Source organism: Oryctolagus cuniculus, chromosome 9 (assembly GCF_051225735.1).
Source record: "Oryctolagus cuniculus isolate XC-2025 breed Fujian yellow rabbit chromosome 9, ASM5122573v1, whole genome shotgun sequence".
In the NCBI taxonomy this organism is placed as follows: domain Eukaryota; kingdom Metazoa; phylum Chordata; class Mammalia; order Lagomorpha; family Leporidae; genus Oryctolagus; species Oryctolagus cuniculus.
Genome location: NC_142875.1, coordinates 13468183 through 13482238, shown reverse-complemented (window position 1 = coordinate 13482238; position 14056 = coordinate 13468183). Strand labels below are relative to the sequence as shown.

Here is a 14056-nt window from a genome sequence, read left to right as displayed (position 1 = left end):
CAGCTACCTGCTAATGTGCCTGGGAAACCAGTGGAAGATGGCAAAACTACTTGGGCCCCTGCCACTCATGTGGGACACCCTGTTGGAGTTTCAGGCTCCTGTCTTTGGGTTGGCATAGGTGCAGCCCCAGCCATTGAGGCTATTAGGAGAGTGAATCAGCCCATGGAAAACCTCTCTCTCTTTCTCTTTCTCTTTCTCTTTCTCTTTCTCTTTCTCTTTCTCTTTCTCTTTCTCCTTCTCTCTGTGTAACTCTGCCTTCCAAATAAATAAATGAATCTTTACAATAAAAGTATAAATCTTGAAAACAACACGTGAAAGCAGCCAGACATAGCAGAAGGCCATGTATTACATGATGATTTATTTGAAATATCCGGAATAAGCAAATCTAAAGAAATAGGAAGTAGGTTTGTGGGCGCCAGTGCCTGGGAGACAGGAAGACAGGGCCTACATGCTAATAATTATGTGCTTTCTTCATGGGGTGAGGAAGTGCTCTGGAAGTAGACAGGGGTGATGGTCGCACAGCCTAGTGAACAGACTGAAAACCACTGATTGAACACTTACATGGTGAATAGAATGCGGTGTGAGTTACAGCTCAATAGACAAAAGGGAGGATATGTTTTAGGCAAGAAGAAAATAATCCCAGAAGAAAGACCTGAGGTGCAGGAAAGATTGGTGAACAAATAAATGTGTGAGCAGATCTAAACAAATACTGACAATATCAAACAAAACAGTAACACTTAATTTGTGGGATTTAACCAGAAATACTAAACATCTGTTCATAAAGCAGGCTGGTATTTGAAGGTTTTCATATAGTTCAAGAGGAAGGTATTAATTAATTTTAGAATTTGTTAAATGTAAATACTAAAATGCCTGGGGTGTTCATAATGTACACATAGAAAGTTTATCTTCTAAATGAGTAATATAAAAAGCCAGAAGGTGGGGGAGGGGAATAAGTTCAGTAGAAAAGGAAATTTAAAAAAAAGAGGAGTAAAAATATAGGAAATTCCAACAAATGGAAAGCATAAAGGAATCCACATATATTAGTCACCACAATAATAATCCCATTAAAAGAACAAGATTGCCAATATGAATAAGGAAATAAATACCATAAATATGTTGTTTAAAAGAAGTACACCTAAATCAATAAAAAGGTAAAATGTAGAAGGATGGGAAAAATACATACTATGCAAATACTCAACAAAATATAGCTTAGCACAGCTACATTGTTACCAGAATAAAGAGATTTGGAACAAAAGGCTTTAAAAAAGTTAAAGAGATTTACTAAAAAAATAGCATAAGAGTTTAAAGCTTCGATTTTCCAGGAGGGAATGACAATTCTAAACACACATGCATCTAGTAACACCTGCCTTGAAATACATGATGCCATGGGCCATCTGTACATTTCAGAAAGAATAGTATTTCCTCTAAATTATGAAATGTTTTTACCCGAGGCTTCACATTCAGACTGTACTTTCAAAATCCCTTGAATAGACAGGTGTTAAGAAGTTTAAAATATTCTAAAAATGTATTGTTTAAAAAAATAGGAATTGTTTCAGTATACTCTGGAAGAAAATCAACAAAACAAAATTTTAAATCATAGAAGAGCACTTAGAAGGATATCATTCAAAATTCTTTAAAGTATATATTCATTCAGACCATATCTGGTTATCTTCCACATTTTTTTAAAGATTTCTTTATTTATTTGAAAAGCAGAGTTACAGAGAGGCAGGGACAGAGAGAAAGAGAGAGAGAGGTGTCTTCCACCCGCTGGTTTACTACCCAAAATGACCACAATGACTGGAGCTGGGCCAATCTGAAGCCAGGAGCCAGGAGCTTCTTCTGGGTCTCCTATGCCGGTACAGAGGCCCCAGGACTTGGGCCATCTTCTATTGCTTTCCCAGGATATAGCATAGAGCTGGGTTGGAAGTGGACCAGCCAGGACTCGAACTGGTGCCCATATGGGATGCCTGCACTGCAGGTGGCAGCTTTACCCGCTACACTACAGCACCATCTCCTCCCACATTTTTTATCATTATTAATATTTATAATTCATTTGTTTAAACTCACAGTGTTGCATGCCACATTATTTCAGGTTAGAGCTATCCTTTGGCTTTGCTACAAATTTTTGCTAAACTTTTTGGAAATGAGGGACTAATTAGATGAAATTTTGGCAGCTTAAATAGAGTTAGAATGTAGGTCTTCTGATAGAACTTCCAAATCTCTATATTCCTAAACTTTTCTAAACACACATGTCCTAAGTCATAATAGTTTCCAGTAACACCAGTAAGTGTCAAAAGCCGAGTTTCTCTTTTGTCCCCAACTGCTTAGATACCTGACTACTTCTGGAAGAGTGGAAGTATGTAACATTCATGTTTAATTAAATTTAATTTAAATATTTTTAAAAGCAAGTAATGTAATATACAAGCAGAATGAAGGATACAAATCATAAGATCAGGCCGGCGCCGCGGCTCACTAGGCTAATCCTCCGCCTTGGGGCGCCGGCACACCGGGTTCTAGTCCCGGTCGGGGTACCGGATTCTGTCCCGATTGCCCCTCTTCCAGGCCAGCTCTCTGCTGTGGCCAGGGAGTGCAGTGGAGGATGGCCAAGTGCTTGGGCCCTGCACCCCATGGGAGACCAGGAGAAGCACCTGGCTCCTGCCTTCTGATCAGCACGGTGCGCCAGCCGTGGCGGCCATTGGAGGGTGAACCAAAGGCAAAGGAAGACCTTTCTCTCTGTCTCTCTCTCTCACTGTCCACTCTGCCTGTCAAAAAAAAAAAAAAAAAATCATATGATCACCTTAATAGATGCAGAGAAAGCATTTGGGAAAGTTCAACATTGTTTTCTGATTTTTCAACAATTTGGGTGGAAAAGCAATGTTCATGAAAATAAAAAAGTCTGTGTATGGCAAGCCCACAGCTAACATAGCCTCAGTGGTGAAAAGGTGAAAGCTTTTCTGTTAAGATCAGGTACGAGGCAAGGACCACTTTAATTCGGCATAAAACTGGAAGTCCTAGCCGGAGCAATTAGACCAGAAAAAGAAAGAAAGGGCATCCAAATCATAAAGAAAAAAGTAAAAAGTTCTCTCTTTGCAGATATCATGATTTTATATATATATATATGTATGTATGTATACACACACACACACATAGACACACACACTGTGTGTGTGTGGGGGGGTGAATATATAAAACCCTAGAGCTTTTGTAACCAGCCAGATTCATTCTATCTACCTTCCTTGAAAATAAACCATTATTTTTCTGGGACAGAGACTACAAATTTAAGAATTGCATTTAAAAAAAATTCTGTGGAGATCTTATCAAGGGCTAGATCATGTTTGACTTCACCTAAATCCCCACGAAACTCTATAATATTCTTTAAAGAACAGTGTATCAAAATGTGGATTTTTCCAAAGTACAACCACCTTGGGATTCTGATGGAATTTGCAGAGCCTACCCTCCCTCTCCATAATGAACAACTAGAAATTATTCCAGACCAAGACAGGGCTTTTTTAGTTCAGTCTAAATATTCGGAGGGTGGGAAGAACACTGGTGCTTCCAACAGAATTAGAGACCTTGTTCTTAAGCCCTTAGAACACCTTTTTCTCCAAAAATAAGGCTTTCAGGCCTGGGCAGGCAAACATACTCAGAATAAAAAAAGTGAATTATAATTCATTGTTAACTTAGCCAAGTTTTCTTTCACCCTTGCTACTGAGAGTGGTGGATAGTCAAGAATTCCACTAGACTGGACTTGTCCATTTCTGAACTTCTGGGAATGGTTTGGTTGATGAGGAAATCTCATAGTACCTAATGCTACCTGACTGTTTCCTAGCTTGTGTTCAGAATTCCAATCTGGAAGCCCTCAGTAGATTAGAAACACAGTAAGTGTCAGAATGTAAGTGTCCCTGTCATCCACAACTTCTGGGATACCTGACATTCAGTGCATGTCAGAGGCATACTAGCTCTTTGAGGACAGTGAAATCATGCATTTTGGATCATTCTAATAGTGCAAAGGGTAACACATGGGAAAACGCCAAGGAAAATGGAAAAGAAGAAAACAAAAGGAAAGTGGAAAAATACAGATATTTTACATAAGAGATAGGGAGAAAGTTCCTTGCAAAGACCAGTCTGATTACTAGAGTGTGTTTGTCAAGCTGCCCAGTGTCTGTTTGCAACCAAATATTTAATATGGACAGTTGCATAGAGTGACCTCGGTTACTATGGTAAGCACAGTAGGTGTGATCCTGAAAGAAAATGGAATCAAATATCTGTACTTTTTAATGTTTTAAACCTAACGTAGTATAAAACATTTTCATTCAGTAAAGTAATTTCCCCAGCAGGACACCCAGCGACAGCTCTGGCACCTTCTGCAACTTCTCTCTCTGTAAAATTCTGAGTCTACAGATTCTTCCCTCATTATGCTGCATCCTGAGGGAATGCAGTTCCTGAGCTGTCAGGATCAAAACCAAACTTCCTGTCTTAACCTGCTCTTCTCCTCCCGCCAACCTGCAGGCAGGCGAAGTTGTTGACCAGCACCTTTTGCTCACTTGGCTGGACAAACCCGTCTCAATTGTGCTGCCGTCCAACAAGTGGAGGGAATCAATCCACCGCGTCCACACCCCAGCTCTGAGTGAATGGAAATGTATCATCAAGGTGAAGGGACAGGTAAGCTGAGATACACAAACAAAATGTAAAGAAATGTTAGTAAAATTATTCTCTTAACTTGCAAAGATTTTAAGTAAGTGATCTAGGGTTAGCAAAAGAAGTGACTGAGATTTCTTGGCTCGAATTTTGACTTTCATTCTATTTTAGTCCTTTTCTTTGTCTTTTCTCACTCCCCACCATCTTTCTACAAATATACACTAGAAACCTGTTTCTTACTATTTGGAGATATTCCTAGGAAAAGGTGCTTAGATAATTAGAATGATCTGTGATTTTCTAGTATGAATCCAAATATAAATTTATTATTCTTTCTATTGTCTCTCATACATAAGATATTTTTTTTAATTTTTAATTTATTTGAGAGGTAGGGAGACAGGCATGCAGACACAGTTTCATCTGCTGATTCACTCCCCAAAAGCCCACCACAACAGCCTGGGCTGGACAAGAGCCAAATCCAGGAGCTGGGAACACAATGCGGATCTCTCACATGGGTGGGAAGAACCCATTTAAACCATCAGCTGCTGCCTTCCAGAATCTGCATCAACAGGAAGTTGGAGTCAGGAGCCAGAGCCAGGAACTGAATCCAGGCACTCCGATGTGGGACACTGCTAGACTGAACACCCATTCACATATATGGAATTTTTCTTTTAAGATTTATTTGTTTGTTTGAAAGTCAGAGTTACACAGAGAGAGGAGAGGCAGAGAGAGAGAGAGAGAGAGAGGTCTTCCAACGTCCAGAGCTGCACTGATCCAAAGCCAGGAGCCAGGAATGTCTTCTGGGTCTCCCACGTGGGTGCAAGGGCCCAAGAACTTAGACCATCTTCTACTGCTTTCCCAGGCCACAGCAGAGAGCTGGATGGGAAGTGGAGCAGCCAGGTCTTGAACCAGCACCCATAAGGGATGCCAGCACTTTAGGCCAGGGCGTTAACCTGCTGCGCCACAGCACCGGTTGGAATGGTTTTAAAATGATAATTAGAGGGGTCAGTACTGTGGCTTAGTGGGTAAAGCCACCGCCTGCAGGATCTTCTGGCTACTGGCTTCGGATTGCCCTAGCTCTGGCCATTGTGGCAGATGGAAGACCTCTCTCTCTCTCTGTCTCTGCCTCTGCCTCTCAGTAACTCTACCTTTCAAATAAAGAAAGAAATCTTTGAATAAATAATGCTAATGGTAATTAGAAATATCATAAGGAAATGCCTATCTCTGTAGTACATTAAATATATCCTCATCTCTAAATATACAGTGAGTACCTACTATGTGCTAGGTACCATTGTAGGTACTTCAGATAGAGCACGATTTTCAAAGGATCAAAATCTGCCCTTGTGGAACTTACATGCTAGTGCAGGGGACAGGCTATACTCAAGCCAGACAAGCAAAGGTAGAGAATTCTGGGAGAGGCAAGTGAAAAGATGATAAGTAAAACAAGGGGGAGAACTGCAGTGTAATCAGAGTGAGCTGGATTGAACTCTAAGTAGGGCAACAGGGAAGGTCTGAACCAGAGAACCCAGAGAACTATTGAACAAAGACTTGAAGACAGTACAGGAGTGAGCCGTGCAACTCATGTTGAAATTTAATCACCACTACAAGATACCACTTTGAGATGCCTGGTGTCGCCTCTGGATTCTTGCCAGCAGGAAGGCCATCACCAGATGCCGCCCCTTGACCTTAGACCAGAACCATAAGCCAACACAAACCTCTTTTCTTTACAACTTTCCCAGTCTTTGGTGTTCTGTCATTAGCTATAGAAAATGGATGACAACAGGCATCCAGGGGAAGAATATTCCAGGGAAGAAGACCGGAAGCACAAAGGTGCTGAGGCAGGGGCAGGCCTGCTCTATCAGAGCGGCCGCCATAGCATGGCCATGGTGGCTGGAGAGGAGTGGGTGGCAACGTGTGAAAGGATGATGTGAAGCCAGAGCTGACAGCTATGGAGGTCAGGGGATTCAGCGGGACCTTACAGGCCACTGTGGCAACGTTGAGTGTGACTCTGAGTCAGCCAGGAATCCACTCTTGGGTTCTGAGCAGAGGAATGACTTTGCTATATGTGTACTGTCCTGCCTCCTCCTCCTGGCACACAGGCACCAGGCTTCATTTCTTACCCATTCTTGCCATGAGCTGGGGTTCTACAACTGGGTTCTTGCTGAAGGAAGTGAATTGCACGCTGAACATCACTTCCAGGTCTAGTCATAAAGCCCCCTGTGAGATCCTCATTCTCTCTTCCCTCTACAACAGCAGCCCTGGGAACCACGTGTGGAGCATGGAGGGACTCCAGATGGCAGGAGCCTGGATCCCTGAGTCATGGTGTAGGGGAGAGAGCCTCAGGATTACTTCCTGGCTAGGAACATCCCTGTTGGGTTTGTGTGATCAAGAAAGAAACCTCAGGGCTGGCATTGTGGCATAGTGGGCAAGACCAGCGTTGCTTATGGGTTTCCACTTTGTGTCCCAACTGTTCAACTTCTAATCCAGCTCCCTGCTAATGGCTGAGAAAAATAGCAGAAGATGGCCCGAGTGTTTAGACCCCTGCCACCCCCATGGGAGACCTGGATGAAGCGCCTGCCTCCTGGCTTCAGCCTGGCCAAGTGCTGATCATTGAAGCTATCTAGGGTGTGAACCAGTAGATGGAAGATCTCTCTCTCTCCCTTCCTCCCTCCCTCCCTCCCCCTCCCCCTCCCCCTCTCCCTCTCCCTCTCCCTCTCCCTCTCCCTCTCTTTAACTCTACTCTTCAAATAAATAAATATTTATAATAAAAAAGAGAGATAGAGAGAGAGAGAAGGAAGGAAGGAAGAAACATATCTCAGGTTTGGGGGTTGTTAGTGATACCTGCGATTGGAATAGACTGGAGCTGGAAGAGAAGGCAGGCAAGCCAAGTGGGAAGGTGGCAACCATTCAACCAAGGCTAACGAAAAAGGACACTCCCTGCTTGTGAGAAGGTACTCCTGACACTGGGATACAATGGGTACAAGAGGGAACTACAAGGGCCGGCACTGTGGCGTAGTGGGCTAAGCCTCCTGCTGCGGTGTTGGCATCCTGCATGGGCGCGGTTCATATCCTGGCAGCTCCTCTTCTGATCCAGCTCTCTGCTATGGCCTGGGAAATCAGTAGAGGATGGTCCAAGTCCTCGGGCACCTGCACCTGCACTTCCATAGGAGACCTCGAAGAAGCTCCTGGCCCTTGGCTTCAGATCAGCCCAGCTCCAGCTGGTGCAGCCATTTGGGGAGTGAACTAGCGGATGGAAGACCTTTCTCTCTGTCTCTCCCTCTCTCTGTCTGTGTGTAACTCTACCTCTCAAATAAATAGTAGATCTTTTTGTTTTTTTTTAAAAAAAGAGGGGACTACAAAGGTGGTAGCCAGCTTTATACAGATGAGCCACAGTGGCTTCACAGATATGGGAGGAGTTTAAGCTGGACCCTTTGCTGGTCACTGTGCTGTGGCCAGTGTCTAGATCACCTGCAAAGCACAGGACCTGGGTTATGAGAGGTCTGCATGGTGGTGTCTGCAAAACCTCAGCACAGGGTCTGCCTATGCAAAGGCTCAGTGGTTGTTAGCCACTAAATAATTAGAAGCTGTGTCGAGGAACTGTCATCAGAGCAGTTTACTATACAGAGGGACTCCACAAATGTCATGGAAAATGGAATTAAAGGATAAGTTATATTGGTGTCAAGAAAACTTTGAAATCCTTGCATAGTACTTTCACAATGTGCATTTTTCATGAACATTTTTGCAGACCTCTTGTATGTGTGAAGTCCAGACTACAACGTGAAACTCCCTGCCCTGAGACTAAAGAGGTATTTGCACCCCTAACTTCTCTCTCTTTTTCACTTTGAATGAGCTTCAGACGTTCGCTCTCTTTCAGCTCATCGTGAGCAGCTTTGTTCTTGTGCAGGAGCAATGTTTGTGCTCTCTGTGAGTGAAAGAGCAGATGGCGTTGCTCCCTCACTCCCCCACCTGTGACGTGCAGTCCAGACCTGCATCAGTACCTCCATAGCGGTTTGTACTGCAAAGCCTACACCTGCCAGGTCATCATTTAGGAAAAGGATTGGAACTGATGTTAAGTGAAAACTGTCTTTAATGCCATTAGATCACAACAGCCTATTATCAGAGCTACCCTATATGTAATCACATGTTGGCCATACATAATAATAGTGAATGCGTAATCAAAATAATAATAGTTTGGTTTATACAGTGCTGTTATGTAAACCATTTTTTAACCTAACTAAATGAGTTCCCACAATATTCCTGTAAGATAAGTGAGTTAAAGTACATATCACAGATTAATTATACAAACACGTTCACATTCCTAAATAATTTAGTGTCTTTTGGAATGGGCTAAAGTGGGACTTGTGTACTGCAGTTGTCAGAGTTCCCCAGGGAAACAGAAATATACAAGGATAGAGCATAATGTTGTTTCAGTCAACAGTGGACTGTCTATAGAACAGTGCTCCCCTAACATTATGTCAACTAGTGACATCATAGCTGTCTTAGTCCATGTAAGTGTATGTCATGATGTTCACAGACCACAATCGCCTACCAGCACATTTTTCAGAATGTATCTCCATCACTAAGTGACTCACGCTATATTAAATACAAATATACATATAGAATGAAAAGGGTTATAAGGAAGAGTCTCCCTCCACTATAGAGGCCAAGTCCTCTATACTATAAGAGGAATATCCCAGCTCACACGGTCAGGCAGAGAGTCTTCAGCTTTCCCCCACCTTACTGCTCGATTCGTGCCCTGGACAGAAAGGATGATGTTCCCGCTCATTGGGGAGGGCCAAAGGCTTTACTCCGTCCACCAGCTCAAATGCCAGGCTCTTCTAGAAACACCCTCCTACCTATACCCAGAAACAATGCTCAGCCAGCCACCATGGCATGCCATGGCCATCACAGACCTAAAGCTTTGTCCTGGATCATTTTGATTGTAGGTAAGGCCCTCTAATGAACCAATACAGCAGAAATTAGGCAGCAATTTAGCATTTATTTTGAAATAAACATTCACTGAAATTGGCTAAGTGAAATCAGACCCAAAGCCAGTTTGCTTTTGAAGATTTATTTAGCAAAACTTGAAAGATTTTCTAGAAAACATAGTAATAAGAATAAAAATATATAATTAAAACAGATTGGGGGAAGATATCTTCAAGAACACAAGAAGCGAGAATCAGAAAAAAACCTCGAGTTTAGGGGAAGGTTATGTATGCCTCTTAAAAATATATCACTTCTCATAACAGAAAAGTGCTGATCTCTCTCTAAATGCCTTTTTTCGGGGGTTGAGTTCTGGAAGAATGTTGGCCAGGATCAGTGCAGAGGAGAAGCGCCAGAGGGAGTCCTTGGCCAGCACAGAGGGTCCTGGTGTGGCGGCCCTTACATAATTCCTTGGAGGTGACTTTAAGGCAGAATCCTTTATCCACTTTTTTTTCTAAAGATTTATTTTATTTAATTTGAAAGACATAGTTACAGAGAGAGGTAGAGACAGAGAGGTCTTCCATCCGCTGGTTCACTCCCCAGATGGCCGCAACGGCCAGAGCTGCACTGATCTGAAGCCAGGAGCCAGGAGCCAGGAGCCAGGAGCTTCTTCTGGGTCTCCAGCATGGGTGCAGGAGCCCAAGGACTTGGGCCATTTTCCCCTGCTTTCTCAGGCCATAGCCATAGAGCTGGATCAGAAGAGGAGCAGCCGGGACTTGAACCGGTGCCCAAATGGGCTTTAATCCGCTGTGCCTCGACACCGACCCCCTTTATCCAATTTGAAAAGAGCTTCATTGTGTAAAAAGACAATGATCTGCTCAGGACTAGCTACATCATTTGCTCAAATCAACACATCTCTTTAGGACAGGCTGTAGATTTTGCAGAGCCTACTGCAAAAGGAAATTATAGAACTTTTTACTCAGAAAATATGAAGAATTTCAAGAGCACAGGATGCCTTCTAAGCACATGCCTGGAAGCCCCCTTCTCTGTCAATTAATGATCCTTAGGATGCGGAATCATGGAGTTTCCCAAAGGAGAAATCCCCAGGTGGGGCCTTTGGGGTTGTAAAACTGTGGCTATTTGGCAGCCGGCGGGGATGGAGTTTAGTGTTTTAAGAACTGGACCTCTGATGCTAGCATAGGAAGAGCACCACCACTGGGTATATGTGGGAATGATCCTACAAGTGTCCAGACAGATGGTGGCATGAACAAGTGGGCAGAATAAATCCTCTTGACTGACAGAGTGGAAATGAATGTGTGTATAGTAAATTCCAAAACAGAAATAAACAATAAGCCCACGAATCTGATATCTGAGATATCACCCCAAAGCAAATATAAGTTGGTACCAATGACTTCCAGAGAGAAAAGGAGAACCCAATACTATGTAGAAGCACCAAGCACTAATTGTGAAAGGCTCTGTCCAGCTGCATTCTAACCTCAACTGTGGAGGTGGCCACTAAGAGAGCTGATGTGGGGAAGTCACTGATGCCGCATCAATGCTCTCCCAGAAAAACCAAACAGCAGCCATTGCTTAAAAACATGCTAAGAGCTTTACGTACACTGAGATGCCTATTATAAAAGAAAAAAAAAAAACCACAGAAAATAACAAGTGTTGGTGAGGAAATGGTGAGACTGAAACCCTGTGCACTGGGAATGTACAGTGTGGCAAAAAGTACTATGATTCTTCAAAACGTTAAAACTGGAATTAGCATGTGATCCAGCAGTCCCACAAGGGGCATCTTACTCACTTCATTCATGACTGTCTCAAGTTTAAAAATCTCAGTGTGGAACATGTGAGTGTTGTGCTCAGGTATCTGCCCGATGATGACTGGAGAATGTGTCATTCCATTTCAGGGTGAGGCTCCTATACCCTATGTGCCACGCACAGAACAGTGTGTATATTTCCAAAGAATTGAAAGCAAAGTATCAAGGAGATATGTGTACACAAGAGCCCATAGTTGTATTAGTCACAATGGCCAAAATGTGGAAGCAACACAAATGTCCATCAACAGATGAACAAATAAATAGGATGTGGCACATCCATCTAAGGGATATTATTCAGCCATAAAAAGGAGGAAAATGCTGACATATGCTATGAGATGGATACACCAAGAAGACATTATGCCAGATGAAATAAGCCAGTCACAAAAAGATGACTCCTATATGATGCCACTTTATGAAATACCCTGAGCAGCCAGATTCCTAAAGACAGAAAGAAGGTACTTGCCAGGGACTGGAAGAAGGGGAGAATGAGGAGTTACTGTTTGATGTGAACAGAGCTTCAGTGTGGCAGATGAAGAGTTCTGTGGATGAAGAGTTATACAATGACGTGAATGGACTTAATGCCACTGAACTAAGCACCTAAACATGATTATGTTGTTAAACTTTATGTGTATGGGAGTACTTAAAAAAAGTCATGGAAATTGGAATTTACAGAATGAGGCTATTGTAGTATTATATACAGTACTTTGAGGTTATTATTTAGTGTAATATTAAATGTTTATGTTCTTATAAATGTCAGAATTTCACATTTAATCTATAAATATTCAGAATTATTTTTCAGTGAGTTAATTTAATTCACAACTTTTTGTTAATCAGATTTTCCAGCAATCCAAATACCATTCATTTCTCCTAGTAGATTATCCCTTCCTCATAATGAATGACTGGTTTCAATCTTAAATTTGTGTGTTACACTTCCTTTCTCAGTATTATCATTTCTATTCAGTTAATCACTCAGCACTTGGTTTCATATTTCATTAATTTTTTACCTGAATATTCTCTCAGTCCTTTAATAAATAAATAAATATAAAAATAAGCTATTCTTTATATATGTTTAAGTAGGAGTTTATAGTTTTTCACGTGTGTGTCTTGAACTATTCCAAAACTTCTTTCTAAAGTGCCACTGGTAGGGTGTGTTCCTGACTCAATTTCCCCTTGGCAAATCCCAGAATGAGCCACGAGGGAAGTTGGGATGGCAAGGCAGAGTGGGCTTGGAGCCAGCCGCAGTGAAAATATCTTTACTTCCACAAATTGTGTAAAAACTGAAGCCCTCGTGAGCACATTCCAGTGCCCCACCCATGGCCTCGGACAGTGCAGTACAAAGGAGGCCCGGAAGCTTGGGCAGCCCGCAGTGCCAGCAGCCCGCACAGGAGCTGCTCCCCAGGGGTGGTGTTCTGAGAACCGAGTCAGCAGCTTGCCATCCTCTAATTGCTTTCTTTAGTCTCACGACCGCCTCTTGCCAGACTCCTCCTGCTCCTCCCGTAGCCGAGGATTAATCATGAATTTCTGATTGCTTCCTCCTCCTCTCCTCCCGCCTTCTTTTGTTGGCTGCCTGTCCCACTCCTTGCATTCTGGGAGCACAGGTTCGGGACCTCCTGCTGCCTCTGCTGCCAGGTCTCATTAGCCTGATGGGAATGCTTCTGCCTCTTTGCTCCTCCTTGGCGGCTGCGGCATTTCTCCCATCAGCCTTCAGGTCTGCACCAACCCTGACCTGCTGCAGCTGATGCTCTCGACGTGGCACAGACCATGGTTGGCAGTCAGGTCAATGGAAACTCAGCCATGGACCCAGCTTTATTTCACACGAAGAAACAATACATTTTTTTTACAGAAAGTATTTTTGTATTACTCTACTCTTTGTACCATGTATGGGAACAGTATGTTTAATCTGTTGAATCCACTGATGAAACATCCACATTTCCTCACTTAGCATTTTAAAGGGATTCACGGACAGCGTCAGGTAGACCAGATAACTGTACTGGACCTCTGCCAAAGCTATGGTTTTGACTATTAGAGCAGTCTCTCTTTGCCAGGGCTGGCTTCCCTGCAGCCTCAGTGGCTTCTGAAGCTGATTACCACCTTGCTCGCTGCACCCCGAGAGCTGCCCATGGTCAGCTAAGTGACGGAAGACGATAGGACTGATCCTGCAGCGCCACGTCACACCACATGGCCGGGACGTCATCACACACCGGTTTCCGGTCCTAACGGGACAGCTATCCTGAGGAAGGGCAGCAGTTTCTTCATCAGCCACTTCCTGAAGATCTTTTGACAAAACGGTATTCTTCCAGAGTGAGCGGATCCACAGCCTCTCATCTGCATATTCACAGGCCAGCTTTTGTCTCTTCACTTCATGCAGCATTTTCCAGGCTGCGTTAACCTCAAATTTGGCCTGATAAAGCTGATGAAGGAACCATCTGCTGGAACTTCCGCAGCATGCAGCCCACCACAGAGACTGCCATGTTCTCCTGAAACAATATGTTTTGACCAATGAAAATAAAAATACAACTTCGAATACTCTAAAACTGGCTCAGCTCACTTGGCTAATCCTCCACCTGCGGCGCCCACACTCCGGGTTCTAGTCCCGGTTGCTCCTCTTCCAGTCCGGCTCTTTGCTGTGGTCCGGGAAGGCAGTGGAGGATGGCCCAAGTGCTTGGGCCCTGCAC

General features: G+C 43.3%; 1 pseudogene; it reads right to left on the bottom strand.

Annotated features, from left to right (window-relative positions):
• Window positions 1-13169: 13169 nt before the first annotated feature.
• On the bottom strand, window positions 13170-13852 carry LOC100353423 (small ribosomal subunit protein uS14m pseudogene; annotated as a pseudogene).
• Between the last annotated feature and the right edge of the window lie 204 nt (window positions 13853-14056).